This window comes from Dermacentor silvarum, chromosome 6, assembly GCF_013339745.2.
Source record: "Dermacentor silvarum isolate Dsil-2018 chromosome 6, BIME_Dsil_1.4, whole genome shotgun sequence".
Taxonomy (NCBI): Eukaryota; Metazoa; Arthropoda; class Arachnida; order Ixodida; family Ixodidae; genus Dermacentor; species Dermacentor silvarum.
In genome coordinates this window covers 32,600,997-32,618,295 of record NC_051159.1, presented here as the reverse complement: position 1 = coordinate 32,618,295, position 17,299 = coordinate 32,600,997, and the positions used below count along the sequence as shown (strand labels likewise).

General features: G+C 49.2%; 1 long non-coding RNA gene across 1 annotated transcript; it reads left to right on the top strand.

Moving 5' to 3' along the window:
• Window positions 1–12,089: 12,089 nt before the first annotated feature.
• On the top strand, window positions 12,090–13,582 carry LOC125946216 (uncharacterized). Its single transcript, XR_007467466.1, has 2 exons — window positions 12,090–12,474; window positions 13,449–13,582. It is a non-coding gene; the product is annotated as an uncharacterized LOC125946216 (long non-coding RNA).
• The last annotated feature ends 3,717 nt before the right edge of the window (window positions 13,583–17,299 follow it).

The window sequence follows — 17,299 nt, the reverse complement described above, 5'->3', positions numbered from 1 at the left end:
AAGATAAAGTTGAGTACAAGGCAAAACTAAACGGAAATAGTGGTATTTAGCTTGTTCGGGATACCGGTTTTAGCTTGCGCAATATCGCTTTGCAGGAGGCGTAAACGTGAGTGGCTGGGTTGGTGGCGCCATCTAGTCGCGCGGAGTTTAACAAGAGAGGTCACAGCTATTATTGCTGTACATGATCATATTCTACTTAGCGTCGGCAGCGAGGGAATAGTTAACAAGCACCCGTCTTTAATTTTGCCTCGTCAAAAATATTCGTAAATCACTAGAACATGGCTAGCGCGTTGTTGTTGGACAAAGCGCCACTACCAACGTCGTTGTTTTAGCTCACGTTTGCGATAGCGTGGTATTGCGAGAAAAACTGTTTAATAGAACGTCTTAGCATGTCCGGTATTCCGGTAACATGAGCGGCCAGAGCGGCCATATTGGTACCATTACCTGGTGGTGTAGAGCTCAATCACGAACAGAGCTAATATTGCAGTAATCAAGTGCATTTTACTTCGCTGCCAGTGTAAATTTTTCGGCAGAGGTTTAATCCCTGACAAGTTGCCTTTTTAAATGTTTATCCGATAAGAACATTCACGGAACACGGAAACGTCTATAAAGACATTGTGGTTAGATGATGCATCACAAGGTATCGCTACCAGCCTCCGGTATTTCGTCAAGCGCACTTTCGTATACCCGAATATATACCGTACATGTTAAAACTTTCTAAAATCAGGTAGCGTTCTTTTGGTAGAATTTCCTTCTAAACTGGAGATAAGGCGTTTTTAGCAATTCGTTTTTTTTTCTGTGCACATGCACATGGTGTTGGACAAAAGGTGTTCGCAATTCGTTAATTCACTGATCTTTCCTGGATTGCTCTTACCACAGAGTCGCGCATATCAAGCTGGCTCAAGGCAGTAATTTAAAAAGTAATTAAATATAATTATGTTTTCAACGAAACAGTCAGTGGATTCATTCAAATGCAAAACTTGAAGCACGTCATCCCAACGTAATGAATGCCAGTCACTTTTGCCTGGAGAACTGAAACTTAACTGCCGAAAAGTGCAACTGTCACGCCCGTAGCAGACGACCATAAGTGGCGTTTCTTTTACGTCTAACCGTCGGTATAGCGCATGTAGCGTGGGAAATTACAGCTCTATAAAGATAGTGTGTGGAAGCGTCTGTAAGCGACTAGATGATTGTTGATATGGACAAAAAGAGATTCGAAATTATTGCGACAACTTATGATCTTCGCAAAAACGGACCCAAAAATACAGGTAAAGGCCGAATAAGTAAAATGAAAGAAACAATAGGCATTCACCTACAACTTTATTTGTTGGGTAAACATTTATTTTCTCTCTTTGATCGAGTGCTGCAGCAGTTCCAAAGAAATAATGCTGGGGCTCAACCAGGAGTGGGGTTCGTGTCGTGTCGTAGCTTCCGCAGAATTTGCTTTGCTAATCCTTCTGAGGAAGTCATTTTAGAAAAAAATAAATTCTTTACTTTATACTGTATACTCCGAGCTACGCTTCTGATTATCAGCTTACAGTAGCTTAATATGCAACGTTTTAGATTGATAAAGGTGTTATTATAATGCCCCCAAAAGTAGAAAACTTTGTTCTATGCGTTTTAAACGTTTTATGACGCGGTCCGATTGATGGATATAGTTTTTTGGCGCAAGAGCCAGAGATGGCCAAAGAGTGCCATGACACTTGGTAATAATTGGAAAAGCGATGTTCTTCGATGAGAACATGAGTTGCAAATGGGTGCGCGATGGCTGTATACCGGCCTAAATATATTCGCTGTAAATAGCGATATATATATATATATATATATATATATATTAATATATGTCCTTGAGCACTGAGTGCTATGGCCATAAAGGTACGTTATGAAGGATTAATTAGTAAAGCGTGTTCATGATAGCAGCACTGGTACATCAGCACAGCCCTTCAGCACAAGCGCTGCGGGGAATGTGCTCTGTAACTGACTGCATTGAAGCTACAGTCTCCATGGAGAGACTGTGCTACAGATAGCCTGGCCAAATGATGTTTATCATATTCGTTTCTGCTAAGAACTTTAATAACGTTTTAAAATAAAAAGAGGGTGACCGTTTAAAACGAACGCTGGGTGCCGAGGTATATTATGACAGTATAAGGAAATGAAGTATTTTTTTGTCTGTTGTTCTACGACTGGGCACTGAACAAGAACATGAAGGAATGTTATACCCCTGTCAAGCGGGCAAGTTAAGTGCACTTACAGGGAGTGTGCTTCGGGACCTTGAGTGACACTTTAGGCTACGCGGTTCTAAACGGGAAAACAGAGTGCACTCGCAGGAAAAAAAAAATGGCGACAGACTACGAGCGCGTTTTGTGAAAACGTAGATTAAAAAGAAAAGTACTTCTAAAAAGTGATTGTCTTACGTTGTATTATTAATTAAAACAAACTTAATCTATGTTTTTTCAACAAAAAACGAAAATATTTTTTATTTAAGAGTGTGGCAAGTCAATGCCGGCCAAGAAAAATGCCTAGCCAATCCAAACGACATAGCGGTGTGCGACGAGGCGGCATTTGATCCTGCTCGAACAGAATATGAACGCGTCTTAGGCTATTATTTGTGTGCAAGAGCTGTTCAATCACTAAAATGAACTTCCGTGTCATTTTTTTTATGCATTACATTTTATACCATTGACACCGCTGGCGACGAGGCTACGCACTCGGCCAGCAAAGTGTTGTTCCGTGAACGCACTTCGACCGGAGTACACTCGCGGCGAGTGACACTCCACTTGCGACGTTTAGATTGGCAAAGTGCACTTAAACCGAGTGTCACTCTCCGTAAGTGCACTTAACTTGCCCGCTTGATAGGGGTATAGGTCTGTTGTGTAGCTAGCTTGTCTATTGCCACACCTGCTGCGTGTTGGAGGGTTAGTTCCAATTAGTAGATAGGAGTGAGTACTGTTGGTGTGCCCAATCCTTAATCTGCAATGCAGTACTGTCTGGTGTCTTGTTGTTTTCTCAAACATCCAGTTCCCTAATTTTGGCTTGATTATGTGTAGATTGTTGGATACCTGTGTGTTGCACTGCCTCAGTGTTGCCAGGTCGTACGAGGCGGCGTAGCCTAAAGCTACAGAAATTGTAGCCCAAATGTAGCCAAACACAAAAAAGAGCAACAAATTTCGCAGTCAAATATAGCCATTTTTATTTGCAGTTTTGTTTGTGTATACATTTTCATATTCCACTACGGCAATCCTTTATTTGCACAACCCGTCGTAACAAAATGTCCGTGTCGCCGTGTCGGTCGGACCCTTGAAATCAACAACAGAAGTGTTCTGTGCTTGCACACAGAGCACTTCCAACCATGCTTCCAACGAATCGCATCAGAGGGGCGAAATCACACTGTTTTTATTTTATGACAGATATTACTAAGTTATTATTTTAGTCATTTACAGCAATATTAAATACGAACTCTACTTTTTAGCTGTCGTGAACGCAAATGATGTTCAGCATCATCGACCTCTCACGTGACATCTGCCTACGACGTAGAAAAGTTCAGCGGTCTGCGAACGGCGACCTGCCCACAGCTCTTTTTTATGCAGGAGCGAAAACCAGTTTCTCGCGCTATCATATCTGGCGTTATTAGTCTGATCGTCCTATCTTGTTTTTTTTTCTTTTTTTGTAATTAGCTTGCGCAGGGTTAGCTGGGACACGCGCTCTATATAGTGTCCATTTACGTCAACCTGGCTGCCATCTTAGGTTCTTCTTCTTCTTTCTGGGGTTTTACGTGCCAAAACCAGTTCTGATTATGAACCATCTTAGGTCTCTGGCACGCCAAGAACATGCGTTAAAATAAAGTGACAGACAACAGATGCCACTCACTGTCTGAATCAGTGTAAGTAAAACTTTCAAAGATTACTGCGCAAAACGGCACACCAGTTTAAGAAGCGCGCCGTCGTTTTCGGTGACGAGCACGTCCCGAATGTAACTTGCTCGAAATGGTGAAAGCCGCGATGGCGCACAAATAGCAAAGGTAAACGACAAATTGAGAACAGTGGTAATCCTGTGAAAACCGCTCACTGTAAAAAAACAAACCATGTTGATGTGCTAAAAATAATAATTGCTGGGGTTTTTACGTGCCAAAACCACGATCTGATTAGGAGGCATGACGTAGTGGGGGACTCCGGATTAATCCTGACCACCTGGGGTTCTTTAACGTGCTTCTAAATCTAAGTACACGGGTGTTCCTGCATATCGCCTGGATCAAAATGCGGCTACTATGGCCGGGAATCAAAACGCCGTCCTCGAGCCAACAGCGCGACACCTCACCTGCTAAACTAACACGGTGGTTGATGCTCATGTGACGGGGTGCACTGATGTCACTGTGGCAAACATAATTCGATATTAGCACAATGAGTATCTGCATATGTGACGTTACGGGCAAACCATGTACACTCTAAGAAGAAAAGGAGGAAATGGGGTATTGAAGTTACTCCTTTAGGGGAGGAACTGATCTGCCACAACCATTCCTCCCTTTAGGGGGTAAGTGAGAGGGGATGAACTGTTACTCCCCATGCGGAGGACTAACAGTTGCTCTTTTCCGTTGCTCCTCAAGGGAGTAACGGTTATTCTTTCCGGTGCTCCTCGAAGATGGAATTAATTAAATTAACCATTTATTCGCTAATAAAAAAATTACTGGGCGAAAAAAAAAAAACGCACGGGCAAGTAGGATTCGAACTCACGTCCTCTCGCTTACAAGTCGGGTACCCTAACCACTTCACCATGGAAGCTCGGTTGACAAGGCAGGTTACCGAGTCGAGGTTAACCAGCTTAACGCAGGTGCGGCAATAACAGAAGAGACTCGGCATTTGGTGTATGCTATGCCGGGAGAGTCTAACGTTGCGCATACTTACAAATCTAAGCGACTACATAAAGAAAGCTGCCCGATTATTCTTACGGTGATTTAAACTGAGACATTACGTGATCTTTGTGTATATAGCGAGCGCAAACGGGGCACGCAAGACGACAGAGGACAATTTGTCTATCGCTTAGCGTGCCCCTTTTGAGCTACACATCGCTTCAGTTAAGCTTATAATCTCCTTGCAACGAAAGGAACTCCTTAGGTACTACTGGCCAAGAAAATCTGGCAATGCATTTATGACTTGCGCGCTTAATGCGTATCGTTCACTTATGGTGTGCACGCACACGAAGTGCACGGCTCTTCAGATTCCACCTTTTAAATTTCAGGCAATTTTCTCACGAAGATGCAAAGTGCTGCTTTACATCAAGTTCAGATAGACAGTACACGAACTTCCAACTATTCATGATATATAGACAATACCGCGTTCGCCGCATCACTCCACGAGACGGACGAAAACAGCAAAGTGCATGGGGAGTAACTGTTGCAGTTCGTCCTCGCCGTTGCTCTCTTTCGGACCAGGGATCGTACACTTACTCTCCAAAATTTGCACACGCCACGCACACTCCTGCAGTTACTCCCTTGAGGGACGAAAGTGCTGTTTTTTGGACTAACTGTGCAGTTACTCCCGTTTTCCCCGGAATACTTCTTAGAGTGTACTATACGTACAGGAGCATATGGTCGACACAGAAGTCGAGAAATGCGGCGCAATAGCGTAAAATGATTCCAAACTCTTTTGATTACAATTTCCGCAATCAGCCTCCACGATTGGCCAAAACATTTTCGGGCCACTCCCAACTTTTGTGCTTAACAAAATTGACCAGGAGTTTCCCGCGGAATGTAAAAGTTGTGGACACACTCCGTGTCTATTTGATCATATTGTCACGTAGTAGTGACGCTGAAGAAAACAGTCGTAAAACTGTGTACGACAAAACTGGTTGTTTATTGGGCGAACCTCTGCCCACAAAAGCAAGGTACACTCAAAGCACAACGATAGCGGCGAACACAGTCGGCGATCGTCGAAAATCTGATCAGCGGCGAAACGCGTCGGCTTTTATACCTGAGTCATCGAAGGTTCTAGATTAATCCCTGATGCCCGCGTGTCTTCCAGAAAGTTCTAGACAATTCGCGTCGGTCACACAATCAGATAACATAAGCGTCTGTGAAAACAGGCAACGGAAAGAAGCATCGATAACGTTCTAGAAACCTCCGACACAGGCGCGTCCTGCGCCGAGCGATAACGTTTAACATTTGTTAGCCGGTGGAAAGCGGCCACCGGTGAAAGATAAACATGTATACGTGTCAATACCCTCCCCTTAAAAAGCATCGTCCCGATGCTACAAGCACGAAAGCGAAAACAAAACAATGCGTTATAAACAACAAAAAACAATAACAAAGTAACAAAGTACCTAACGTCGTCAGCGGGCGTAGAAAGGTTTAAGACGCACCACATGGATGACTTCAGGTCGTGCCCGGCGCCGCTGTGATTGCGAAATGCCGTCTGGCACGACCTCATAGTCCAGTGCGCCAATACGCCGGATTATCTTATATGGTCCGAAATAGCGACGCAACAGTTTCTCGCTAAGTCCTCGTCGGCGAATCGGAGTCCAGACCCAAACACGGTCGCCGGGCTGGTACTCAACGTAGCGTCGTCGAAGATTGTAGTGTCGGCTGTCGGTCCTCTGCTGGTTCTTGATGCGCAGGCGGGCGAGCTGTCGACCTTCTTCGGCACGCTGCAAATAAGTGGCAACGTCGACATTTTCTTCGTCAGCGACGTCTGGTAGCATGGCGTCAAGCGTCGTTGCCGCGTTCCTTCCGTAGACCAGGTTGAACGGCGCCATGTGCGTCGTTTCTTGCACGGCCGTGTTGTATGCGAAGGTCACGTACGGAAGGATGGCATCCCACGTCTTGTGTTCGACGTCGACGTACATTGCCAGCATGTCGGCGATGGTCTTATTTAGGCGCTCGGTGAGGCCATTCGTCTGCGGGTGGTAGGCGGTGGTGCGGCGATGGCTTGTCTGGCTGTACCGCAGGATGGCTTGAGTTAGTTCTGCCGTAAAGGCCGTGCCTCTGTCGGTGATGAGGACTTCTGGGGCACCGTGACGCAGGAGGATGTTCTCAACGAAGAATCGGGCTACCTCGGCGGCACTGCCTTTGGGCAAGGCTTTTGTTTCGGCGTAGCGGGTGAGGTATTCCGTAGCGAGGACGATCCATTTATTCCCGGACGTCGACGTCGGAAAAGGCCCCAGTAAGTCCATCCCGATCTGCTGGAACGGTCGGCGAGGTGGCTCGATTGGCTGTAGAAGTCCGGCTGGCCTTGTCGGCGGTGTTTTGCGTCGCTGACAGTCTCGGCATGTCCTTACGTAATGGGCGACGTCGGCAGAGAGGCGAGGCCAGTAGTATTTTATTGCGATAGCAATTATATGGACACTCAAAAGCAGATTTCTGCCGTCGGCGTCGCCGTCGCCGTCGCCGTGAGGTTCCGTATGACGTCATTTGGAGATGAAATCGTCGCCGAACGCTGTATGTGCGAGTGAAAGGGCGCGAGGGGCGCGTCTTTCACGGGGAGTGAACGCGCGGCGGAGAACAAACGCGCGTTCTGCGCCGTGGTCGCTTAAGGGCTGCAGAAGTAGGCGTCTCTTTTCTCCTTTACAATCACCATATATGTAGAGCAAACGCGCCTTCTTCAGACGCGCGAGAGGCCGTGGGGGAGGGGGAGGGAAGGGAGGCGACGTTTAGCTGCGGCACCAAGTGCCTATTTATATCAGAGGCTCCAGCAACAGTCACCAACGCCGCACGCATTTTGAGCTAACGCGGGCAAAACGCCGATGGCGTCGACAACAGTTCTGCGTGTTGTTGCTACCAAAGCCGCTCACCTTACTTCGTATGACATTGCTGTGTTGCTATCGCATTCATTGCTTCGCCCTTAGGGCGAAACTGTGACATTTTTTTCTTGTATCCTCGCGAGAGTGCGCGAAAAACCGAGATGTCCAGCCGTTGGGTCGTCATGGAGAGCTTGCAGAACCTCTGGACGCAATGCTGAGGGTACCACGAGGAGGTAGTTGGCTCGGGGAGGCGAGAAGTTCTTCTTTAGGAGAATGTCGTTTTGCAAGAAAAACGACGCCAATCCTCGCCTGAACACCTTCGGCACAATGACGGTCTTGCCTTCCAGGTAGTCTACAAGGCTCCTTAGTTCCAGGTTGGCTCGTTGTTGTTCGGCGAATTCGTCGGCACTGATGGGTCCCAAGAAAGTGTCGTCATCCTGGTCGTCTTGTGGCGGTGGTTCGACGGGGGCGCGAGACAAACAATCGGCGTCAGAGTGCTTTCGCCCGGACTTGTAAACGACGGTGATGTCGAATGCTTGAAGTTTCAGGCTCCAGCGTGCGAGGCGACCTGAAGGATCCTTCAAGTTAGCTAGCCAACACAAGGCGTGGTGGTCGCTCACAACTTTAAAGGGCCTGCCATAGAGGTAGGGGCGAAACTTTGATGTAGCCCAGATGATGGCGAGGCACTCCTTTTCTGTTGTGGAATAATTTGCTTCCGCCTTCGATAGCGACCGGCTAGCGTAACTGACAACCCTTTCTAGTCCGTCAGTCCTCTGCACAAGCACGGCGCCGAGTCCTACGCTGCTTGCGTCGGTGTGGACTTCCGTATCGGCGTTTTCGTCGAAATGCGCAAGTATTGGCGGCGATTGCAGGCGTCGCTTCAGTTCTTCGAATGCTTCGACTTGCGGCGTCTCCCACTTGAACTCGACGTCGGCCTTCGTGAGATACGTCAGTGGCTCAGCGATCCGTGAGAAATTCTTGACGAAGCGCCTGTAATAGGCGCACAATCCAAGAAATCTACGCACTGCCTTCTTGTCAGCGGGCGGAGGAAAGTTGGAGATGGCCGCAGTTTTCTGAGGGTCGGGGCGCACTCCAGACTTGTTGATGACGTGGCCCAAAAACAAGAGCTCCTCATATGCGAAGCGGCACTTTTCGGGCTTTAGCGTGAGTCCGGAGGTTTTGATTGCTTGAAGAACTGTTTCAAGGCGCCGCAGGTGTTCTTCGAAGCTTGAGGCAAACACAACGACGTCGTCCAAATAGACGAGGCAAGTCTGCCACTTCAAGCCTGCCAGTACTGTATCCATGACGCGTTGGAAAGTCGCAGGTGCGGAGCAAAGACCAAACGGCATGACCTTGAACTCGAACAGTCCGTCTGGTGTTATAAAGGCACTCTTCTCCCGGTCCCTCTCGTCGACTTCGATTTGCCAGTAGCCGGTTTTGAGGTCCATCGACGAAAAATACTTTGCGTTGTAGAGTCGATCCAAGGCGTCGTCAATCCGTGGGAGGGGGTATACGTCCTTCTTCGTGATCTTGTTTAGCCGACGATAATCGACGCAGAAACGTAGGGTTCCATCCTTCTTCTTCACTAACACCACTGGGGACGCCCACCGACTCTTGGACGGCTGGATGATGTCGTCGCGTAGCATTTCGTTGACTTGGTGCCTTATGGCTTCACGTTCGCGTGCCGAAACACGGTACGGGCTCTGACGGAGTGGGCGGACATTTTCGTCGGTGATGATGCGGTGCTTGGCGACAGGGGTTTGTCGAACTTTTGACGACGACGAGAAGCAGTCCTTGTATTGCAGGAGCAGAGCTTTTAGTTGTTCTTTCTTATGCCTGGGAAGGTTCTGATTGACGTCGAAAGTTGGCGCAGGTATTATAGTCGTCGTTGCAGGTGCACTGGAATCCGTGAAGGCGAAAGCACTGCTGGCTTGTACTATTTCGTCGATGTAGGCGACCGTGGTGCCTTTGTTAATGTGCTTATATTCGGGGCTGAAGTTCGTGAGCATCACCCTTGCTTTCCCTGCACGTAGCTCAGCTATGCCTCTAGCGACGCAAATTTCACGGTCGAGCAGTAAGTGATGATCGCCCTCGATGACGCCTTCCATGTCTGCAGGCACTTCGGTACCGACGGAAATCATTACGCTGGAGCGCGGTGGAACGGTGACTTGTTCTTCAAGCACATTCAAGGCATGGTAACTGATGCTTGTATCCGGCGGTATCGCTTTGTGTGTTGAAAGCGTTATCGACTTGGACCTTAAGTCGATGACTGCACCATGTTGGTTTAGAAAGTCCATGCCTAGGATGACGTCCCTGGAGCAGTGCGGCAGGATTACGAAGCTCGCCGGGTAAGTGCGTTTGTTTACCGTGACTCGCGCTGTGCAGATTCCAGCCGGCGTTATTAGGTGACCTCCCGCTGTCCGTATATCGGGTCCTTGCCAGGCAGTCTTCACCTTCTTTAACTTGGCGGCGAACGTGCCACTGAAAACTGAATAGTCGGCGCCAGTGTCGACGAGAGCGGTGACGTTATGACAATCGATGAGCACGTCTAGATCGGTAGACCGGCGTCTGGCGTTGCGGTTAATTCGTGGCGTCGGATCACGGCTGCATCGGCTTGCTCTGCTGCTGCTACGTCGCGTCGGAAGGTCTTCGTTCGGCGGCGATGTGTTGTCAAGGCTGTTGCTAGGCGGCGTGCTGATATCTCGTCGTGATGACTCGCGAATCGTCGTCGTCGTCGTCGGTGGCGGAGGATCTTCGGCATTGCGTCGTACAGCAACCGCACCTCCATCGGTTGCTGCTTTTAGTTTCCCGGGTATGGGCTGGGAGATCGGCCCCGGGTTGGGCCGGCATACAGGCGGCGATGCGGCGAGGTGTAGCGGCCTGGTGACGGCGAGCGTGAGGGTCGTCGTGGTTGCCACTGGGCTCCGGCAAGGTAGTCGGCGATGTCACGTGGTCGCTCGCCAAGCTGTGGACGTGGCGCGTTGACGGCGAACCCTCGTAGGCCCATCTCGCGGTATGGGCATCGGCGGTAGACATGGCCGGCTTCCCCGCAGTGATAGCAGAGCGGGCGGTGGTCGGGGGCGCGCCAAATGTCCGTCTTCCGCTGGTAGCTGCGCTGGGCGACGGGCGGGCGTGCTGGCGGCGGCGGCGGTGGACGACGGAACTGCGGCGTTACGGTGCCCTGGCGCGAGCGCGGAGGGGGGGCCTTCACGACGGGCGACGGCGGCGTAGGTCATCGCTTGCGGCTGTGGTTGAGGCGATGCCGGAACTTCTGGCACTTCCAGTGATCGCTGAACCTCTTCTTTAACTATGTCAGCGATTGAAGCCACCTGAGGCTGCGATCTTGGGAATAATTTCTGTAGCTCTTCCCGTACAACCGCTCTGATCGCCTCGTGCAGGTCGTTGGCGCCTAGAGCTTGAGCTTCGGCGTAGTTTGTCAGCGCACGGCGGTTGTATTGCCTGGCTCGCATTTCAAGCGTCTTCTCGATCGTTGTCGCCTCCGAAACAAATTCTGCCACAGTCTTGGGCGGGTTGCGCATCAATCCGGTGAATAGATGCTCCTTGACGCCCCGCATCAAGAACCTAACTTTCTTTTCTTCAGACATGTCGGGGTCGGCGTGGCGGAAGAGGCGAGTGATCTCCTCCGTGAAGATCGCGATGCTCTCGTTCGGCAATTGAACTCTGGTTTCCAGGAGAACTTCAGCCCTTTCTTTTCGTACGACACTCGTGAAGGTCCTCACGAAGTTCTCGCGAAATAGGTCCCAAGTCACCAGGGTGGTCTCTCTGTTCTCAAACCATGTCCGAGCAGCGTCATCCAACGAAAAATAGACATGGCGCAGCTTGTCATCGTCGCTCCATTTGTTGAATGTCGCGGTCCTCTCGTACGTCTCCAGCCATGTTTCAGGGTCTTCAGCTGATGATCCACGGAAGGTAGGTGGCTCCCTTGGTTGCTGCAGCAGGATGGGGGACGCTGGGGCTGCCATTGTGGTCGTTGACTTGGCCTTGATCGCTGTGGTCTTCTCGGGAAGAAGTCCGTATTCTGGCAAAAGTCCTTGCTGCCTACGGCTAGCTCGCTGGTCCTTGGCGACGTTGGTCTCGTCGTCCGGTTTCGGGCTTGGGTCGCGGCTTTGCGGGGGCGTTCGCTGCATGAACGCACTAGCACCTCCACCAGATGTCACGTAGTAGTGACGCTGAAGAAAACAGTCGTAAAACTGTGTACGACAAAACTGGTTGTTTATTGGGCGAACCTCTGCCCACAAAAGCAAGGTACACTCAAAGCATAGAGAAAGAAATTCAACAAGAGGGGACACTCGGCAAAAACTGGCAACAGGAAACGCGTCACTCTACGTCACGCTATACTTTTGACACCGAACGTTAGCTGCCGCGAGCATCGAAAAAAAAAGAAAGTGAACTTAAGTTAACAGGCATTGATTTATTTTTTTTAATTCTTTGCCGCGAAAACTAAAACGTTTTGCGTATAAATGAACTTAAGCTTTGCGACTTATTTTCATTGCCTTACCTAGCCACAGGTCAGTGACGCGCCAGATACATGCGTCATCCGCCAGACACTCCCCCGAAGCCAGCGAGGATGGCTGCGCGCGCGTTTGAGCGCTCGCGCGCGGCGACCCGTCTGTCTCCTTCTTTTTTTCTTTTTTAAGTGTAACCTGGTTTATTGGGCTCTCGGCGTATTCTTGCGTTCCTTCTGCACTGGGACAAGACACCACTGCACTATTGGACTACGGCAAGGTGAGAAATCTTGTTTCACAGTCTACGACGCAATTAGGCTTACGGCACGGGACCGAGACTTAAGACGCAGTTAGCGAAAAACAGCTCGGCCATCCTGGCGCAGTTAATTTGAGTTAATGAATCGTGCTGAGACATGTTTCCGACGCTTCCTATAGGACTATTGTAACTTATTTCGGTTTTTGAGCCGCACAGGGCGCCGTGTCGCAGTTAGCGAGAACTCAGCCGTGGTGTGTAGTCTAGTTCATCTTGCTAGGAGAAGTTTGTGCCGCTTTCTCTGACGCCAGACATTACTGAAAAGTAATTTCGTTACTTTCTGGGGTACTTTTGAGGCACGCTGGCCGCACAGCGCGCTGTGACGCAGTTAGCGATAAGCAGCTCGGCCGTGGTGATAAAGTTTGGCGTGTAATGAATCTTAGAGGGACAAGTCTGTGACGTTTTTTGTGGCTCCGCAACAACATATACCTTCTTTCGGTACTCACGCCTGTTGAAAACGCGATGGCCGATTGCCAAGAGTGATAACATGGGGTGTTCTGCTGGCGCCGGCAGAACGCGCGAGCGACGAACATATCAGAAACTTGTAATTCGAAAATTACGTCTTCTAAAGGACTGAAAAAAGGCATTGCGCCCACGCATTTGTCTTGAGTGCCTGTTGCGTCCGTCTCTATGTATGTAGCGTAACGTCGCGTCGCCCGAGGCCAAGTTTTGGAAACGCGAAGTCGCTCGTGTGTTTGTGCTGCCTAAGTGCAGGAAATAATGCCCGGAAATTGGGGAACGCTTGGAAATCAGATGTTTTCATATATGTTTGGGATGAGTCGGGTATTTTCTACGCCATGTATGTAAAAGCGAATTGCTTTTGTTTGTAATGCCGCCCATTCACCGCTTTCGCACGTTTCGCCTCGCAGTATTCCGATGTCTAAATACCAAAATGACTGTAATGCAAATGTAACATGCTTGTAACTTACTTTTTTTTTCAGCTGGTACCGTCCGGTGGAGCTTCATACAGGAACTACTGCCTTACCTGCTGGTGTCACAACGTTGGATGAACGCACAAAAAGCGCGGAACGAGCTTTTATATAGAGCAAAATAAATATTTCCTCATTGCACAAAAGGTCTTGCGTCTACTTTGTGAAATTGCACGTGGCACAGATTCGATGGGACTTTATGAGATCGTTCGCAATCATTTTTACTAAATAATAAACCGATTCTGCACGAAGAGCAAAAAAAAAAAAGGAAAAAGGGGGGGGGGGGGGGGTGCGCAGCCGGCGTGCTAGCTTGCGTTCAAAATACGCGCGCCCAAAACCGAAACCGGAAGTGATGCAAGTGATCGACACCGACCGCTTGGCACGCTGCAGTCAATTCGGCCGCTGGGCCCTATGGGAGTGTCCCCTCTTGTTGAATTCCTTTCTCTATGCTCAAAGCACAACGATAGCGGCGAACACAGTCGGCGATCGTCGAAAATCTGATCAGCGGCGAAACGCGTCGGCTTTTACACCTGAGTCATCGAAGGTTCTAGATTAATCCCTGATGCCCGCGTGTCTTCCAGAAAGTTCTAGACAATTCGCGTCGGTCACACAATCAGATAACATAAGCGTCTGTGAAAACAGGCAACGGAAAGAAGCATCGATAACGTTCTAGAAACCTCCGACACAGGCGCGTCCTGCGCCGAGCGATAACGTTTAACATTTGTTAGCCGGTGGAAAGCGGCCACCGGTGAAAGATAAACATGTATACGTGTCAATATGTTCTGGCTGTGCCCCATCCAAAGGGCTTCGGACTTCAACAGTGAGGAGGACTGGAGTCGACGCATATCCAGCGAAGTCCTCCAAGATCAACTCCTGGCCGTCCGGAGAGCCCACGACATCGGGAAAGCCTTTGGCCTACCGGTGCCTACGTGGGCGGAGCCACCGACTTAGCCTGGGGGCTTTTGCCCTCGGGCCCTAGTTTCTCTGGACCAAAATAAAGTTCTTGCCATGCCATGCCACTCCCAACTTCGCCTGTCTGTCACGCGACGTCACGATAACCGCGATAGCTGTCCATCTGATATAATGTGTACACACTCATTATGCATGATTAAACCGCACAAAAAAAATAATCATTCCTGATTCGACGCCTTTTCACCATTAGCCCTCTGCTATTGGTCTACTGTTTTCTGGTGACGCGCACATCGCCTGTCTGTCACGCGACCTCACAAAGCCTCGTAAACTCACCACGTCAAAGTGACGTATACGCGAAAAACATGCATTAATTAATATGCCGAACAAAACTGAGAATTTTTCTGAATAGCCACAGACTGCCCCGTTCCGAAAGGAATAGTAAGTAGATGGCTGCCCGCCAATCGCTCAGGCCCTCGCTACTCGCACCTGCCGCTGAGCATGTATTTATTTGCTCATGATAAACCTTCTTGCGTGGCAGTAAAACGTTATCGAGCCCTTTCGGCATGCATAGGACATCACTCTACCACCTCTTCCTTGCTGAGGATCCGTTTTAGCGGCATTCTTATCCTTCCGTTGCACGCCACCGCCATTTTCGACCAGCCACCGCAAGCTAAGTAAAGCGAAGTGGACCAATAGGAGAAGCCGGCCCCACCCTCTTCATGCGGTTATCTATTTTCACTGTGCTGGCTCGGGCCCATCGAAACTCTCTCCACTAGAGCGTGCTCCTCGCCTCTTGTCAGCCAATTAGATAAGAAAAACCGCTGAGTGTAGACAATGTTATTGGTTTTGAAAGCGAACACAGGTGAACTCCTATAAACGAGGAGAGTGTTTGATTTGGTTGTACAGACAACGCTGCGGGTCACCGCCCGATGCTTGCGTTGGTGGTTACGTAAATTTGACATCAGGAGTTTGGAATCAAAACAGTGTCGAATCATTTTACGTATAAGAACTGAAGAGGCTTATGAGGTTAACGAATTGCTCTGGCAAGTACCAGCCCACAGATGAGAATGATACGCATGTGAGATAATACGCTGGTATAAAGGTGAAAGCCGGTAAAACCTACACAGATTGTAATGATATGCTGATAACGCGCGGATACTGGTTAAAAAATCATGGTGGGCTGTGATATACACAATGCTGTCCAGTGCATAGCGCAGTGTCATGGATCACTTTCATTAAGTGCGTAGTACTATATGTAAAACACAGTGATGCTGAACCTATAGCAACCTTTGAGCGTGTCACTATCCTAAAATCAATGTTCATCCATATTCAATGCTTTCCATTGTATTGCTTTCTGTGACCACGGGTCCAGCAGACTGGCGAGTGACAAAGGTCGACGCGGATCAGCCCTGCGAAGTCCTTGCTCCAGCTACCGCCTATACGTAGCATGTTCGGGATACCCAAGGTGCAAATGACGACTGTCTTCGTCGTCTTGGGCACAGGAGTAAGCAGCGGATGACACATGTTTGATGTGGTTCAGAAATGTCAACATTTTTCTGGGCACAATTACAACATCTTTTCCTTACTCGCCTGCATTGGTACACCGCGTTGGCCTTGATGTCATGACGCGAAAAACAATCCTTGTTGGCACTGCACGAACGAAGAAGCTATACGTCATGAAAAAAAAAGAGAAACAAATTGTGCAATAGTAAAACAAGCTAGCGAGAAAGGAAGACACCTGTCCCGACGCGTCGACTGACAACCACACGTGACTGCCTGGCGAGAGATGAGCGCGGCGAAGCCGGCAGGCGGCCATGAAATTGCCGACGTGTAGCCCGGTTGTCTGCTGACCACCAACGCGCAAACCCGGTATTTTGCTCGAGATGACTGCTACCTCCGATTGGACACAAAGAAATTGGCATTCTGTCAGGAATGACGGCGGCCCCCCACCAATTGCTACTGACGCCTCGAAGAGGATTCTATTTTATCCGCACGCTATAAGGGCTAGTGCGCCGTGTATGGAACTCCGCCGTGTGAGGCCCTCCGTGCGTACAGCTCGACGTCTATACGTCCTCCTTGAATTGATCCACGCTGGCAACCGAACGCCGTTCGGAAGTACGCAGCCGGCCTTGCGGAGTGCATTTGCCGCCGCTCGGAAACGAGGAGAGAGGGAGCGAGTCAGAACATGAAAGAAAGAAAGAAAGAAAGAAAGAAAGAAAGAAAGAAAGAAAGAAAGAAAGAAAGAAAGAAAGAAAGAAAGAAAGAAAGAAAGAAAGAAAGAAAGAAAGCAGAGGAAGGCCGAATACGTGACTTCCTTTTCCAAGCGTGCAGCCGCTAATTTTTGCACTCGCCGGAGAAGTTCAGTGGTGGCAGAGCTAGGAAGACGGCTCCGTATGGAGTTCTTTGAGCGCCGAAGTCAATTTATGATGTGTGCCTGTTGGTTCGCCGCGCGTATTGCGTGTTCAACTCTCTGACCCACCGCGCGAGTTAGCCAAAGGTTGCTTGTGAGCAGGAAATGTGATCGAGATGCCACGTCGGCTGCGCATTTCCGAAGAAAAGTATGATGAAGTAGTACGTATAGAGAAGCAACGTGGCTTCTCGAAGGCTCGCCCATGTACGGCCGCTGGCAAAGGAGGGAATTGAGATGGTTAAGACTGGCATCAAGAATAAGAAAAAGAAAGAACCAATATAAGCCTATAGTAGAGAATCGTGGGGCTGGTAAAGGATCGCTGCTGCGTTTGACAGAATGATAAGGTTTCCTCGGATAGTCGGCCCTTGGGTGGCCTGTATTCTCGGGCTAGCATCATATAATAAACGAAAACAATAATTACGTCTACTGTCGACTATTATGCGCCGAGGTCCTCCGACGAGCTTAAAATAGAAGCTGAAACCGCTGAAACAACAAGCTAAATATTTTCTTTGTCGAGTGCCAAACGCTGTATAAGAACGCA